The sequence below is a fragment of the Gossypium hirsutum genome, chromosome A01 (assembly GCF_007990345.1).
Source record: "Gossypium hirsutum isolate 1008001.06 chromosome A01, Gossypium_hirsutum_v2.1, whole genome shotgun sequence".
Classification (NCBI taxonomy): Eukaryota; Viridiplantae; Streptophyta; class Magnoliopsida; order Malvales; family Malvaceae; genus Gossypium; species Gossypium hirsutum.
This window is the reverse complement of record NC_053424.1, coordinates 22,894,073-22,909,590: the sequence shown is the minus strand read 5'-3', so window position 1 is coordinate 22,909,590 and position 15,518 is coordinate 22,894,073. Positions and strand designations below refer to the sequence as shown.

The 15,518-nt window shown below is 34.7% G+C and overlaps 1 non-coding gene across 1 annotated transcript; it reads right to left on the bottom strand.

Moving 5' to 3' along the window:
- Positions 1–14,270: 14,270 nt before the first annotated feature.
- LOC121206946 (small nucleolar RNA R71) lies at positions 14,271–14,377 on the bottom strand. Its single transcript, XR_005902119.1, has one exon. It is a non-coding gene; the product is annotated as a small nucleolar RNA R71 (small nucleolar RNA).
- Positions 14,378–15,518: the final 1,141 nt, after the last annotated feature.

Sequence of the window (15,518 nt, the reverse complement as noted above, 5' to 3'; positions counted from 1 at the left end):
TCAAAATTTCCTTCATTCAACTGGGACTTATTCCTTTTCTTAAGTCACGTCGAACATACGATCATATATTTTATATATTAAATATTCAAAACACCTATTTCAAGTATATATTTATAACCTTTTTCATTTAATCGGAACTCAATGCTTATAAATCATCATCAGATATGTAATTATTTTCATACACATGACAATAATATAATCACATACACAACACTTAATTCAAACATATATTTATAACATTTTTCATTTAAACGAGGTTTAACATTTATCAAGTATAGTCGGGCATGTGATCAATTTATACATAAGGCATTCATACAATTCACACATACAACATTTATTTCAAGCATAAAATATTATCAATTTAGTTACACGAACTTACCTCGACAAATGTTCGTGTACAGAACATCTACTAAACTAATATTTTTCTCTTTTCCTTGTTCTAACTCCGAATTTGATCTTCCTGGATCTATATTAATAAATTCAACATCAATTCATGCTTATTTCAATTCAATTTACATCTTTCAAAAAAATACCATTTCGCCCCTAACTTTTTAATAATTGATGATTTCGTCCCTAGGCTCGGAAAATGAAATTCATGCAATTTATTTCTTATTCCAAGCCTAAATATTTTCATATATATATATCAATAGCAGCCCTTGAATTCCATGATATTTTAGAATTTTCCATAAATTCAACAACTTCACAATTTAATCCCTAAATCATGATTTCACTCAAAATTCTTTAATAAAATACCTTTACATATCCATTAACATCTCAATTTCATCATCAAATAACTAAAATCATATGAACTTAGCAATGGTATCTTTCAAAACTTCCAACAAAATCAAAAACTAATGAAATAACAAGTTGGACCTAATTGTAAAAGCCGAAGAACTTAAAAATTTCAAGGAAAAAGCAAGAATTGAATTTACTTGAAGATAAAATATGAAAGGCCAGCTCAAACCCTCTTCAGTGGCTATTTTTGACAGAAAATTGATGAAGAAAATGTCTAGAAACTATTAAAATAACATTTGGCCATATAAACTTCATTTTAATTCCAATTTTGTCCCTAATCACATAAATATCTTTGATTTTTTTCACGTTATGCCAGATCAGCCATTTAAGATGGTCTATTTGCCCTTTTAGTCCTCCTTTTATTTACTATTAGGCTATTTAATCACTTTAGTAAGTTTTGCATCTTTTTCAATTTAGTCCTTTTTAATTAATTGACTACTGAAACGTTAAAATTTTCTGACGAAACTTTAATACTACCATATTGACACTCTGTAAATATTTATAAAAATACTTGTGGCTTGGTTTATAACACTGAGGTCTCGATATCTCTTTTTCTCAATTAATTAATCTAATAATTTTTTATAAACAAAAATTTACCAATTCAAAAATCTTTTAAAAACCACATTTAACTTGTAAATATTAAATAATAAAATTTACAAGCTCATTTTCCAGATTTAGTGGCCTCAACCCAAAATTTTCGACATCACTGAAATTCGGACTATTACAAGAACCAGCTCCAAAGCCTAGTAATCTTGTTTCGAGGGGCAGATCACCTTGTCATCCTGACAATGTTAGTGGCAATTGAGGCACTACCAGGGATACAGCAGTTAGATATGAGGTACGAGAACCTACAAGAACATATGCTATTCGTGCTAGAGAAGATGCCTCTGCACCAAACGTCATTACTGGTACATTTTCTTTACTTGATACTGATATTACTGCTTTGATTGATCCTGTTGAATTCACTGAATTTGTGGTTAAAGTTACAAAACCCTCTAGGTCAGTGTGTTATGGTGGATAAAGTCTGTAAAGACTGTCCGTTGATGGTAAAAGGTTATTGCTTTCTAGCTGACTTGATGTTATTGCCATTTGATGAATTTGATGTGATTGATGCAATGGTGAATTGTAAGCAGAAATATATTTTATTGAAATGTTAAAGTGGTGAATTACTTCATGTTGAATCTGATAAACTAGATGGATTACCTAATGTGATTTCAGCAATATCAGCACAGAAATATGTTCGAAAGGGTTATGATGCTTACCTTGCATATGTGCTGGATACTAAAGTATCTGAGTCAAAGATTCTGTTAGTGCCGGCTATATGTGACTTTCTTGATGTATTCCTAGAAGAATTACATGGTTCACTACTAGATAGAGAAGTAGAATTCTCTATAGATCTTGTTCCGGGTACAACACTGATATCCATAACACCTTATAGAATGGCTTCTACTGAATTGAAAGAGCTGAAAATACAGTTGCAAGAGTTGATTGACAGAGGTTTTGCTCAACCTAGTTTCTCACCTTAGGGTGCGCCAGTTCTATTTGTAAAGAAGAAAGATGGATCGTTGAGGCTGTGCATTGATTATAAACAGCTCAACAAAGTACAATAAAGAACAAGTATCATTGCCTCGTATTGATGACCTGTTTGACTAGTTAAAATGTGCCACTGTATTTTCAAAGATTGATCTTCGTTCTGGTTACTATCAACTACCAGTAAAAGATTTAGATGTGCCAAAGACAGCTTTTAGAATTAGGTATGGACACTATGAGTTTCTTGTGATGCCATTCGGCTTGACAAATGCTCCTGCAGTGTTTATGGATCTAATGAATAGAATTTTCAGCCTGTATTTGGACAAGTTTGTGGTGGTATTTATAGATGATATTTTGGTTTACTCTCGAGATGAAAATGAACATGTAGAGCATTTGAGAATAGTGTTACAAACCTTGCGAGAGAAAAAATTGTATGCCAAATTTAGTAAATGTAAATTTTAGCTACGGGAAGTTAGTTTTCTTGGGCATATAGTATCTGCTGAAGGTGTCGGGGTAGACCTGAATAAAATTTTAGCCATTTTTAATTCGAAGCCACCGAAGAATGTGTTAGAAGTCTGAAGTTTTCTAGGACTAGCTGGTTATTATCGGAGGTTTGTAAAAAAATTATCAATAATAGCTTCTCCGATGACCCGTTTACTACAAAAAGATGTAAAGTTTGAGTGGTCTAATAAATGCCAGCAGAGTTTTGACAGATTAAAAGCTTTATTAACAGAAGCTCCAGTGTTAGTTCAGCCAGGATCGGGTAAGGAATTTATAGTTTAGAGTGATGCGTCATTGAATGGGTTAGGCTATGTTTTGATGCAATAAGGTAAAGTAGTAGCAGCTTATGCTTCACGACAACTAAAGCATTACTTATTTGGTTATGCTTCACGATCTTGAATTGGCAGTCATTGTGTTCACATTGAAAATATGGCGGCATTACTTATTTGGTGAAAAATGTCACATATTCACTGATTAAAAAAGTTTAAAATATTTGATCACAGAAAGATTTGAATTTGAGACAGCACAGATGGCTTGAATTACTGAAAGATTATAACCTTATCATTGACTATCATCCGGGAAAAGCTAATGTTGTGGTAGATGCTCTGAGCAGAAAATCCCTATATACCTTGCAAGCAATGAATACCCGATTGTCATTATCTGATGATGGTTCAATTATAGCTGGGTTAAAAGCTAGACCAAATTTTTTGTAGCAAATCTCCGAAGCTCAGAAAAATGATAGTAAGTTGCAAGCAAAACGAATACAAAGTGAATCGACTCCTGACTCAGAATTTCAGATCGGGACTGATGGTTGTTTGTTATTCAGAGACATAGTATGTGTACTGAAAAGTTCAGAACTAGTACAGAAGATTTTGAATGAAGCTCATAATTGTAACATATTTATTCATCCTGATAGTAATAAAATGTATAATAATCTAAAAAAGATGTACTAGTGGCTAGGAATGAAATGAGATATTTCTAAGTTTGTATCTAAATGTTCGATATGTCAACAAGTAACGGTTGAACATCAATTGTTTTTAGGACTATTACAGCTGGTTACGATACCGAAATGGAAATGGGAAAGAATTACTATGGACTTTGTATCGGGGTTACCCCTGTTTCCAAGGAAGAAAGATTCCATTTGGGTAATTGTTAATCGATTGAAGAAGTCTGCACACTTTACTCCAGTACGTATAGATTATTCTTTGGACAAATTGTTTGAATTATTTCTTACTGAGATTTTCAGATTTCATGAGATGCTAGTTCCCATTATTTCTGACTGAAATCTATGATTCACGTTCTGATTCCGAAACAAATTTCAAGAAACTCTGGGTACGTGGTTATATTTTAGTACTATATGTCATTTTCTGATGAACGGTTAATTTGAATTTGTAATTTGAATTCTTGAAGATATGTTCTGGTACTATATTCTAAAAATTTGAAGGCAATTGGAAAAGAAATGATTGATGTGAGTTGAATTTGCATACGATACTAATTTTTAGTCAAGTATTAAGATGGTAGCGTATGAGGCTCTGCATGACCATGAATGCAAAACCATAGTATTGGACTGAGATTAGTAAGAAAAAGAATAAGTGAAGTTGATTTGATCTGTTAAACCGAAGAAAAAGTAAAAGGGATCTGAGATAGTTTTAAGAAAATTTCTTATTTTCAGAGGTCTTGTGTGGATCTTAGATAAAATGAAATGGAGATCTGAGATAGTGACAAAATATTCTTGAAAATTTTGTCATGTAGGAAGTTCTCCACTTTTAGCTGTAAAGGCGAAATAAGTCCGTAGTTTATCAGGTCATATGAGATTATTGAAAAGAATCAAAATTGCTGCATGTCGATTGGTATTGTTGTCAGAGCTTGATAGAAGTTATACATGTTATTTATGTGTATATATTTCGACGATACCGATCAGATCTGTCACATGTTATTTCTCTGATAGGTATTGGAATTCAGCTTGACATGAGTTTCAATGAGCGATTGGTTGAAATTCTGACATGTAAGGTGAAGGAAAATTATGAGAAATATAATATCTAAACTTCTTTACTGGTGAGATTTTCGAGGACGAAAATTCTTAAGAGGGGAGAATTGTAAGTTCTCAAAATTTGACTTTCATTTATATATATATATGTATAACATGACATTTATTGTCAACATGTTCATTACAACCTTTATTTTCAGATCAGATTTGTGATCCTGAAACCACTGTTCCGATTTCACTGAAATTGGGTTGTTATAATTTCATCCCGATGGAATTAAAAGTTTCCACCACATGTGTACTAAATAATTTCCTATATACTAAAGAGAAATTATTTTCTTGAAAAAGCTACCCTCCCTTCTTTACCATACTTTTTGCACCATTTGATTTTGCAAATGCCGGGTCTTTAAAGCTAAACAGTGGTAGATTTTTGGATTTAGGTTTGGGAGCCTAATTAAAAAAATTTTAAAAGGGAAATCATAATTTTCCAAAATTTTGAGGGGAGAGGCACCCTTTAAATGGTCCCGTCTCTCAAGCTAAGCATCTTTAAACTTTTAATCTAAAATTTGCAAGTTGATTTGAAATAATTTATCTTTTACTGAAATTTTAATTTTGGTCGAGAGTAAGGTATTCACTGTTGATAGCAGTGAAATATGATTAAACATTTAATTTTAATATATAAGAGTATTGAATTTTGGATTTTTTACATCAACAATATAAAATAAATAAATACTAGAATAGGATAAGGGGATTAATATTCACGAAACTAGGCAAAGACAATAGTAAATAACTAGTGCCACCTGACCAATCGGCGGCACCGCCTTTCCTCTTTAAAAAAATTAATTTTTTGGGTGCCACCTGACCAATCGGCGGCACCGCCTTTCCTCTTTAAAAAAATTAATTTTTTGGGTGCAACTTGACCAATCGACGACACCTATATTTAAAACCTAAAATACGAGTTTTTTTAACAGTATACACATAAAACAAAAAAAATTTATTGGTGTCGCCTATATGTCAGGCGACACCCTATTATCTTTAATAAGATATTTTTTAAACTGAAAAAAAACACTAATATAATAAAATTTATCGGGTATTGGAACCCAAACCGTGACCGATGAATCATATCAGCTCGACAACATCGGCCAGATGGCCTGCCACCGATGTGATCCATCGGTCACGGTTTGGGTTCCAATACCTAATAAATTTATTACATCAGATTTTTTTTCAACTTTAAGTTCAAAAATATATAATATAAATATTATATTTATTATTATAAAAGGGGTTGGTTTGGTTCCCAACCCCCACACACATCTAAGGTAAAGAAAAAAAAAGTTTTAAGCTTATGGTGTTTTTTTAGTATAATTAGTTATTTTAATAAAGAATGTGGTTTTGTTAAAACGTTAGTACTTATTATCCTCGAAAATCAAAACAAAAGTATGTTGTAATTTTTTTTTAGTATAATTAGTTATATTAGTAGATGTTTAGTATTCAAGTATGATATTTGTGTTAAAAGGTTAGTACTAATTATTTTATGGAAATAGAGAGAAGAAGAAAGATATAGATGAAACAAATAAGAAACAACAAAGGGAAAAGAGATGAAAGCTTTTTTGTTGTTGCCATAGAGGTCTTTGTTAACCATTAAACACTGCTTAAATGAGCTAAGCAAAGAACCCCAAGGGAAAAAACATATGCGAGATACAAAGTAATGGGTGTTATATGAGTGCCACAGGGTGAATTTGAGTAATTTTCTTTGACTGCTTTGACTCAAAAGCCAAACACTAGTTTCAATTCAACGTTATATCTTTTTCACTTTCCTTTCAAATTTCTTAACTTGTTTGGTTGCTGAGAAAAATAAAACCAATTCTCTTTCTTTTATCATTTCATGATAGCTCTTTCAATAGTGGCAAAGATTCTAATATATGGTTCCTCCTAATTCACAACAAAAAGATGCATGGCTATCCTTCCGTTAGAATGGCAGAAGGTTACAAAGTTACAGAGGAAGAGAGCCAACAACAAGAAGAAGAGAGCAAAGACATGGAGTTTCAATGGTAAAGAATCAGACTACGCCAAATTAGGCAAATAAGAATTTTTTTTACAGTCTATTCTTCTTATGCTGCTGCTTCTTCTTCTTTTTCTTTTTCTTCTTCTTCTTCTTCTTCTTCTTCTTCTTCTTCTTTTTCTTCTTCTTTTTCTTTGTTTTAGGTTTTTTTTGTCAATTTCTTCATCTAACTGGCAAGTTAACTAGACAAATTAGTTAGTTAACTTGCCACATCAGGATTTTGTTAAGACAGTAACGAAAACTGTTAGTCAGTGACTGTTTTGTTATTTTTCAAAAGTTGGGAGACTGAAATGAAACCTAGGTGACTATTTTGTTTGCTATCCTAAAGTTGAGTGACTGCTGGTGTAATTAATCCTAAAATTGATCGGGTATTGGAACCCGAATCGTGACCGATGAATCACATCAGCTCGACGACATCGGCCTGATGGCATGCCACCGATGTTATCCAACGGTCACGATTCGAGTTCCAATACCCAATAAATTTATTACATCAGATTTTTTTTTTCAATTTTAAGTTCAAAAAAATATAATATAAATATTATATTTATTATTATAAAAGGGGTTAGTTTGATTCCCACCCCTACACACATCTAAGGTAAAGAAAAAAAAAGAGTTTGAAGCTACTGCTAAGGTATTTTTTAGTATAATTAGTTATTTTAATAAAAAATGTGATTTTGTTAAAAAAGTTAGTACTTACTTATTATCCTCGAAAATCAAAACAAAAGTATCTTATAATTTTTTTAGTATAATTAGTTATATTAGTAGATGTTTAGTGTTAAAGTATGATAATTGTGTTAAAAGGTTAGTACTAATTATTTTATATCTTTTCTGGAAATAGAGAGAAGAAGAAAGAAATAGATGAAGCAAATGAGAAACAACAAAGGGAAAAGAGATGAAAACTTCTTTGTTGCTGCCATGGAGGTCTTTGTTAACCATTAAACACTGCTTAAATAAGCTAAGCGGATAACCCCAAGGGACAAAACATATGCGAGATACAGAGTAATGGGTGTTATACGACGTGCCACAAGGTGAATTTGATTAATTTCATTTGACTGCTTTGACTCAAAAGCCAAACACTAGTTTCAATTCAAGGTCATATCTTTTTCACTTTCCTTTCAAATTTCTTAGCTTGTTTGGTTGCTGAGAAAAAAAAAACAATGATCTTTCTTTTATCATTTCATGATAGCTCTCTCAACAGTGGCAAAGATTCTAATATATGGTTCCTTCTAATTCGTAACAAAAAGATGCATGGCTATCCTTCCGTTAGAATGGCGGAAGGTTACAAAATTACAAAGGAAAAGAGCCAAGAAGAAGAAGAAGAGAGCAAAGACATGGAGTTTCAATGGCAAAGAATCAGACCACGCCAAATTAGGCAAATAAGAATTTTTTTGTACAGTCTATTCTTCTTCTTTTTCTTCTTTGTTAAAGGGTTTTTTTTAGGCTTTTTTCAATTTCTTCATCCAACGTGGCAAGTTAACTGGCCACATCAGCTAGTTAACTTACCACATCAATGGTTCTATTAAGACAGTAACGGAAACTATTAGTCAGTGACTGTTTTGTTATTTTTCAAAACTTGGGTGACTGAAATGAAACCTAGGTGACTATTTTGTTAGCTACCCTAAAGTTGAGTAACTGTTGGTGTAATTTACCCTAAAATTTATAGGGTATTGGAACCCGAACCGTGACCGATGAATCACATCAGCTCGACGACATCGGCCTGATGGCTTGCCACCATGTGATCCATCAGTCACGGTTCAGGTTCCAATACCTAATAAATTTATTACATCAGATTTTTTTTCAACTTTAAGTTCAAAAAATATATAATATAAATATTATATTTATTATTATAAAAGAGGTTGGTTTGGTTCCCAACCCCCATACACATCTAAGGTAAAGAAAAAAAAAAGAGTTTGAAGCTACTGCTAAGGTATTTTTTTTAGTATAATTAGTTATTTTAATAAAGAATGTGATTTTGTTAAAAAGTTAGTACTTACTTACTATCCTCGAAAATCAAAACAAAAGTATGTTATAATTTTTTTAGTGTAATTAGTTATATTATTAAAGTATGATATTTATGTTAAAAGGTTAGTACTAATTATTTTATATCTTTAAATTTTTTTATATATTACAAGTACTTAGATGGTCCCTCGTTACCTCCCCACATATTAAGGTGTTAAAAAAAATAGGTATGTATTTTTTTCTAATAGTATAATAATTATTAATAGTTTAGAATTGTGTTAAAAGTTTAATTCTTTCTATAATAATATGTTAACTTTGGAAAAAAACAATTAGAATTGTGTTAGTTTAGATAATTGTCATAGAATTATGTATTTTTTATTTGCTAGTATTGTAATTTTGAGTGAGATGGACATTGACCGTTAGGAGTACTCACAACGTGAAAGAAGGCCACCACAGCGATACACCCCACGGACAACCTCGTCAAACCATAGATTTTGATGGTTTTAATTCAAATAATTTGGTTTATTGTAATGTTCTGTTTTTTTAAAATTTGACATATTTTATTCCAAGCTAAAGTCTGTCTCATGTTAATGAAAATGTTTGAAACAAGTTCATACAAATATAAGTGCCCATCAAGTTCTTCGCGTTCATGAAATGTTTTACAAGTTCATGAAAATAATTGATGTTGTTACAAGAATGAAAATTCAATAAAAAAAATAGATACATAATGCAAATATATGTAAATAATTGAAGTTCGGATAAACAAGATGTTTAGAGATGTTCCCTTGGAGATACAAGGGGTTATCTTTTTGGCTGATCTTATGGAGCTGCCTTTCGGAGAATTCGACCTAATACTGGGCATGGATTGGTTAGTTAAGCATCGGGTAAGCTTGGATTGTGCCACTAAGCGAGTTGTACTGAGAACTAAGGCAGATGAGGAGGTAATGGTAATTGGGGAACGACAGAACTACTTGAGTAATGTAATTTCTGTGCTAAGGGCTGAGAAGTTTGTTCACAAGGGTTGTGAGGCGTTCTTGGCCTATGTCAGTGTTTTGGATGTTGAGGACTCTTCGGTTGGGGATATCAGGACAATTAAGGATTTTTCAGACGTCTTTCCTAAAGAGCTACCAGGGTTACCTCTAGAACGTGAAGTGGAGTTTGGGATTGAGCTCTTTCCTGGTATAGCTCCGGTGTCCATCGCCCCTTACAGAATGGCTCTGAAGAAGCTTGTGGAGTTTAAGGCCCAGATTCAAGAGCTACTAGACCATGGGTTTATCTGACCTAGTGTGTCTCCATGGGGAACACCAGTCTTATTTGTGAAAAAGAAGGATGGATCCATGCGTATGTGCATCAACTACAGAAAACTAAATAAACTGACCATTAAGAACAAATACCCTCTACCAAGGATTGATGATCTGTTCGACCAACTACAAGGAGTATCGATTTTCTCTAAAATAGATCTTCGATCGGGGTATCACCAACTAAGAGTTAAAGAGGCTGATGTGCACAAGACGATGTTTAGGACTCGTTATGGTCATTACGAGTTCCTGGTAATGCCTTTAGGATTGACAAATGTACCGGCAGCTTTTATGGATCTGATAAACAAAGTGTTTCAACCCTATCTGGACCGGTTTGTTTTAGTATTTATTGACGACATATTGGTGTATTCAAGGACTGAAGATGAATATGATGAACATCTACGAGTAGTTCTGCAAATTTTGAGGGAGAAGCAACTATACGCCAAGTTCAGCAAATGTGAATTCTGGTTACAGGAGGTAACGTTTCTGGGTCATATGGCATCTGCTGAGGGCATTAGGGTTGATCCTTGGAAAATTGAGGCTGTTTTAGATTGGAAACAGCCTAGGACTGTGTTAGAAATTCGTAGTTTTTTTAGACTGGCTAGGTACTTTCGAAGATTTTAAAGGGGTTTTCACTTATTGTCGCACCCTTAACTAAGTTGCTACGTAAGGGCGTGCCATTTAACTAGACTGATGAGCAACAAGAGAGCTTAGAGAAGCTCGAGAAAGTTCTAAATAAGGCCCCTATCTTGATTTAGCTGGTGTCTAGGAAAGATTTTACTGTTTATAGTGATGCATCACACGGGTTGTGGTGTGTGTTGATACAAGAGGGTAAAGTGGTAGCTTATGCGTCTCGCCAGCTTAAGACTCATGAGGCTAATTACCCAACACATGACTTGGAGTTGGACACAGTGGTATTCGCATTGAAAATTTGGAGGCATTACTTGTACGGTGAGAAGTGTATCATTTACACGGATCACAAGAGCCTCAAGTATCTCCTCTCTCAGAAGGAATTAAATCTTAGGCAGCGTAGATGGATTGAACTGCTTAAGGATTTTGACTGTTCGGTTGAATACCCTGGTAAGGCCAACGTGGTGGCTAACGCACTGAGTCGTAGGGCTATGACTGATCTGAGAGCAATGTTTGCTTGTCTTAGCTTATTTGATGATGGTAGCTTGTTGGTTGAGCTTAAAGTTAAACCAGTATGGATTGAACAGATTAAAAGTAAACAGTTGGAAGATGAGTCACTGGGTCTTTGGTTCTGTCAGATCGAGAATGATAATATTGTGGATTTTGGGCTAAATAATGAAGGGATACTTTGTTTTTGAGGCAGAATTTATGTACCTAAGGTTATTGATTTGAGACAGACTTTACCGCAAGAGGCATATAGTAGCCCTTATGCTATGCACCCAGGTGGAAATAAGATGTACAAAGATCTCCGTGAGATTTATTGGTGGCCTGGTCTTAAGCGTGAGATTACCGAATTTGTGGGGAAATGTTTGACTTGCCAACAGGTTAAAGTGGAACATCAGTTGCCTTCTAAGTTGCTTCAGCCAGTTAAGATTCTGTTATGAAAGTGGGAAAGAGTAACCGTGGACTTTGTGAGTGGGCTACCCCTAATGCCTTCTAAGAAAGATTCAGTGTGGGTCATCGTGGACTGATTGACCAAAATTGCACATTTTATACTAGTTCACACAGATTATTCGTTGCAAAAACTGGCTAAGCTGTATGTATCCGAGATAGTGAGACTGCATGGGGCACTGGTTTCTATTATATCTGACAAAGATCCTTGCTTCACGTCTCGGTTTTGAAAGAAGTTACATGAAGCTATGGGTACACGGTTGGACTTCAGTACTGCGTTCTATCCTCAGATAGATGGTCAGTCGAAGAGGGTGATTCAGATACAGGAGGACATGTTCAGGAGTTCTGTGATTGACTTCTGAGGCAGTTGGGAAGATTACTTGCCATTAGCAGAGTTTGCTTACAAAAATAGCTACCAGTCTAGCATACTGATGGCACCTTACGAAGCATTATGTGGTCGTAAGTGTCGTACTCTGATAAACTGTAATTTATACAAATTTTTATCTCATGCTTAGCACTTTTTATGGATGATTTCTCCTTAGATTTGGTGAATTCGATGCTACTAATCCTTTAATTTCATGTTTTACACTTAGGTGAGCATAGGAGAGTAAAAGGATCGAGAAATGGGCCAAAACGGAGAAAAAACGGGCCAACATGGGAAATCAACACGGCCTGGACTTTCTCACACGGGCGTGTCACACGGTCGTGTCCCTTTGGCAGGATTGAAGCATGACTTACACGGGTAGACTACACGTCCGTGCCTATTCAACAGCCTTCACCACGGGCTGGAGTAATCACACACAGGTGTGTCCCAGCCGAGCCCAAGTATAACCCTATTCGAAAAAGGCCAATTTTAGGGGCTTTGAGGCATTCTAACGCCTACTTAAACACCTGAGAAGGCACTTAGAGGGGGGACACAAAGTAGGAAGCAAGGAATTACTCAATGAAAGCCGATTGATCCATCTCAGAAGTTGGATTCATCATTAAGACTGAATATCTCCCTTCAAGTTCCTTTAGAAGTTTTGGGTTTTCTTATGTTTTGTTATCTTTATGCTTTTGAGATGTTTTCCTTCATAAGTATGAACTAAAACCCCTAAATACCTATGGGGAATGAACCCTGAGACGGATCTTGTTATTATTATCTAAATTGTATGATAAATATTTGATTTGTTCTTAATTATGTGTTCTTAATTCTTGTTTTAATATTCCAAGATATTGATTCAAGTTAACGCTCTTATTCAGATGAGGAATAGACTCTATCTAAGAGTAAATTTGTCGTAATTAAGCGGAGTTGATTGCACGCCTAGAGATAGGGTGACAAGATTTTGTCGGATTAGGGTGAAACCTAATAGGGGAATCCATAGATCGAGTTAATGCAATTCTAGGGTACTAATTAGAAAGAGATTTCAATTATTCAACCTAGGGTTAGATGTTATTAGTCTCGAGAGAGATAATAATATAACTTAGGGATTTCTACGGATCAAGTCAAATGAATAAATCGTCTGATTCAGAGTCAAATAACAAGTGAAGTCTAGGTGGATTTTTCCTTAGGTATTGTCTTAATCAATCGAATTTTCTAAAAGGTATTTTCCCAAATTTTCTTTCTATGCATTCTTAGTTTAGTAATTAGTTTAAATAACCAAACCTCTTGATTTTTAGGCTAGATAATAAAAAGGAAGTAAATACTAGTACTTGTAGTTCCTTTAGGTTCGACAATCCGGTCTTGCTGAACTATACTAATGTTCGATAGGTACACTTGTCTTAATCGTGATAATAAGTTATTCTCAAGAACGATTCATTTATAAATTTTTAAAACTTGTCACGAATATCACGCATCAAGTTTTTGGCGCTGTTTCCAGGGAACTGGATATTAAGAACACTCGATTTTTATTACTTTAGCCATTTTAATTTTATTGCAATTTAAATTTTTATTTTATTTTCTAATTTTTCATTTATTTTCTTCTAACAAGTTTTTCTAGTTTATGACCAGAAGAAACCCGTCAGGACCACTACTTTTTGAGGGTGAAATCGACCGCACAGTTTCCAAAAACTGAAGAGAAAGAAAACGAATCCTAAGATACATAGAGGACGGTCAAGAGGACGACACTTCAACCACAACGAGGTGATGGCTAAAAACCAAGAAAATCCGCTACCTTCTGCGATTACTACTGATCTAGTAAATCAGAATCCTGCTCCACGCACTATGTATGATTATGCTAAACCTAACTTAACAGGAACTGAATCGAGCATAGTTAGGCCTGCTGTTGCTGCAAATAATTTTGAACTGAAACCTAACACCATTCAAATGATCCAATAGTCTGTTCAGTTTGATGGTTTGCAGGACGAGGATCCCAATGCTCACTTGGAAAATTTCTTAGAGTTTTGCGACACTTTTAAAATTAATGGTGTTTCTGATGATGCCATTCGCCTTTGGTTGTTTCCCTTTTCGTTGAGGAATAAGGCTAAACAGTGGTTGAACTCATTGTCACGAGGATCAATCACTACTTGGGAACAAATGACCTAAAATTTTTTATTAAAATATCTTTCGCCGTCTAAAACAGCCAAATTACGTAATGATATCTTCTCTTTTGTGCAGATGGATTTAGAAACACTCTACGATGCATAGAAGAGATACAAGGACCTTTTCCGAAGATGCCCTCACCATGGGTTACCACTCTAGCTACAGGTCCAAACGTTTCACAATGGCCTGAACCCTTCAACTCGACAGATGATTAACGCAGCCACTGGTGGAACTATCAATAATAAGACACCTGAGGCTGCTTACAAATTTATTGAGGAGATGTCACTGAATAACTATCAGTGACAAGTTGTGAGGACAAAGCCAACCAAAGCAGCCGGTGTTTTCAACCTCGATGCGGTTACTATGCTATCTAACCAAGTAGAACTATTAAATAAAAAGATTGACGGTTTATGTGGTTCTACTCAGGTACATCCAGTGATGAGGTGCGATTCAAATGGAGGAGGAGGATGCACAGAATATCAACCCTTCAACCCTAGCATCGAGGAGGAACAAGTCCAATATATGGGTAATAATAACTCTAGACCCCAAAATAACCCATATAGTAATACTTATAATGTAGGTTGGAGGAACCATCCCAATTTCTCGTGGGGCAGTCAAAGAAATCAAAGGCCAAAACATCCTTCGGGCTTTCAACAACCACCTTACCAGCAGGAAAATAAGTCGAACCTTGAGGAGATATTGACAAAATTCATCTCGGTGTCAGAAACTCATTTCCAGAATACCGAGACAGCCCTTAAGAATCAACAAGCGTCAATCTAAGGGCTCGAAACTCAGATAGGCCAACTCGCCAAACTGGTTTCTGAACGACCACAAGGTAGTCTGCCGAGTAACACTGAATCTAACCCAAGGGAGCAAATCAATGCAATTACCATTCAAGATGCGGAAGGGTTAGTTGCACCTAAACCAGAACTGAAGCAAGAAACTGGGGTAAGTAAAGGTAAGGGTGAGGTGGACCACAATGACCAGAAACCAGTAAGTAAAGAATACAAACCTCGTATGTCATACCTAAACGCGACAAGGAAAGACCGCATAGAAGAACAATTCGATAAATTCCTTAAATTATTAAAAAATTGCATATTAACTTACCGTCTATTGAAGCTCTTTCGCAGATGCCAAACGCAGTCAAATTCTTAAAGGAACTTTTAACAAATAAACAAAAGTTGGATGAGGCGTCGCATGTGGAGTTGAATGCAGTTTGCTCGGCCATTCTACAGAATAAGCTACCCAACAAATTGAAAGATCTAGGGAGTTTTACGATTCCTTGTTTAA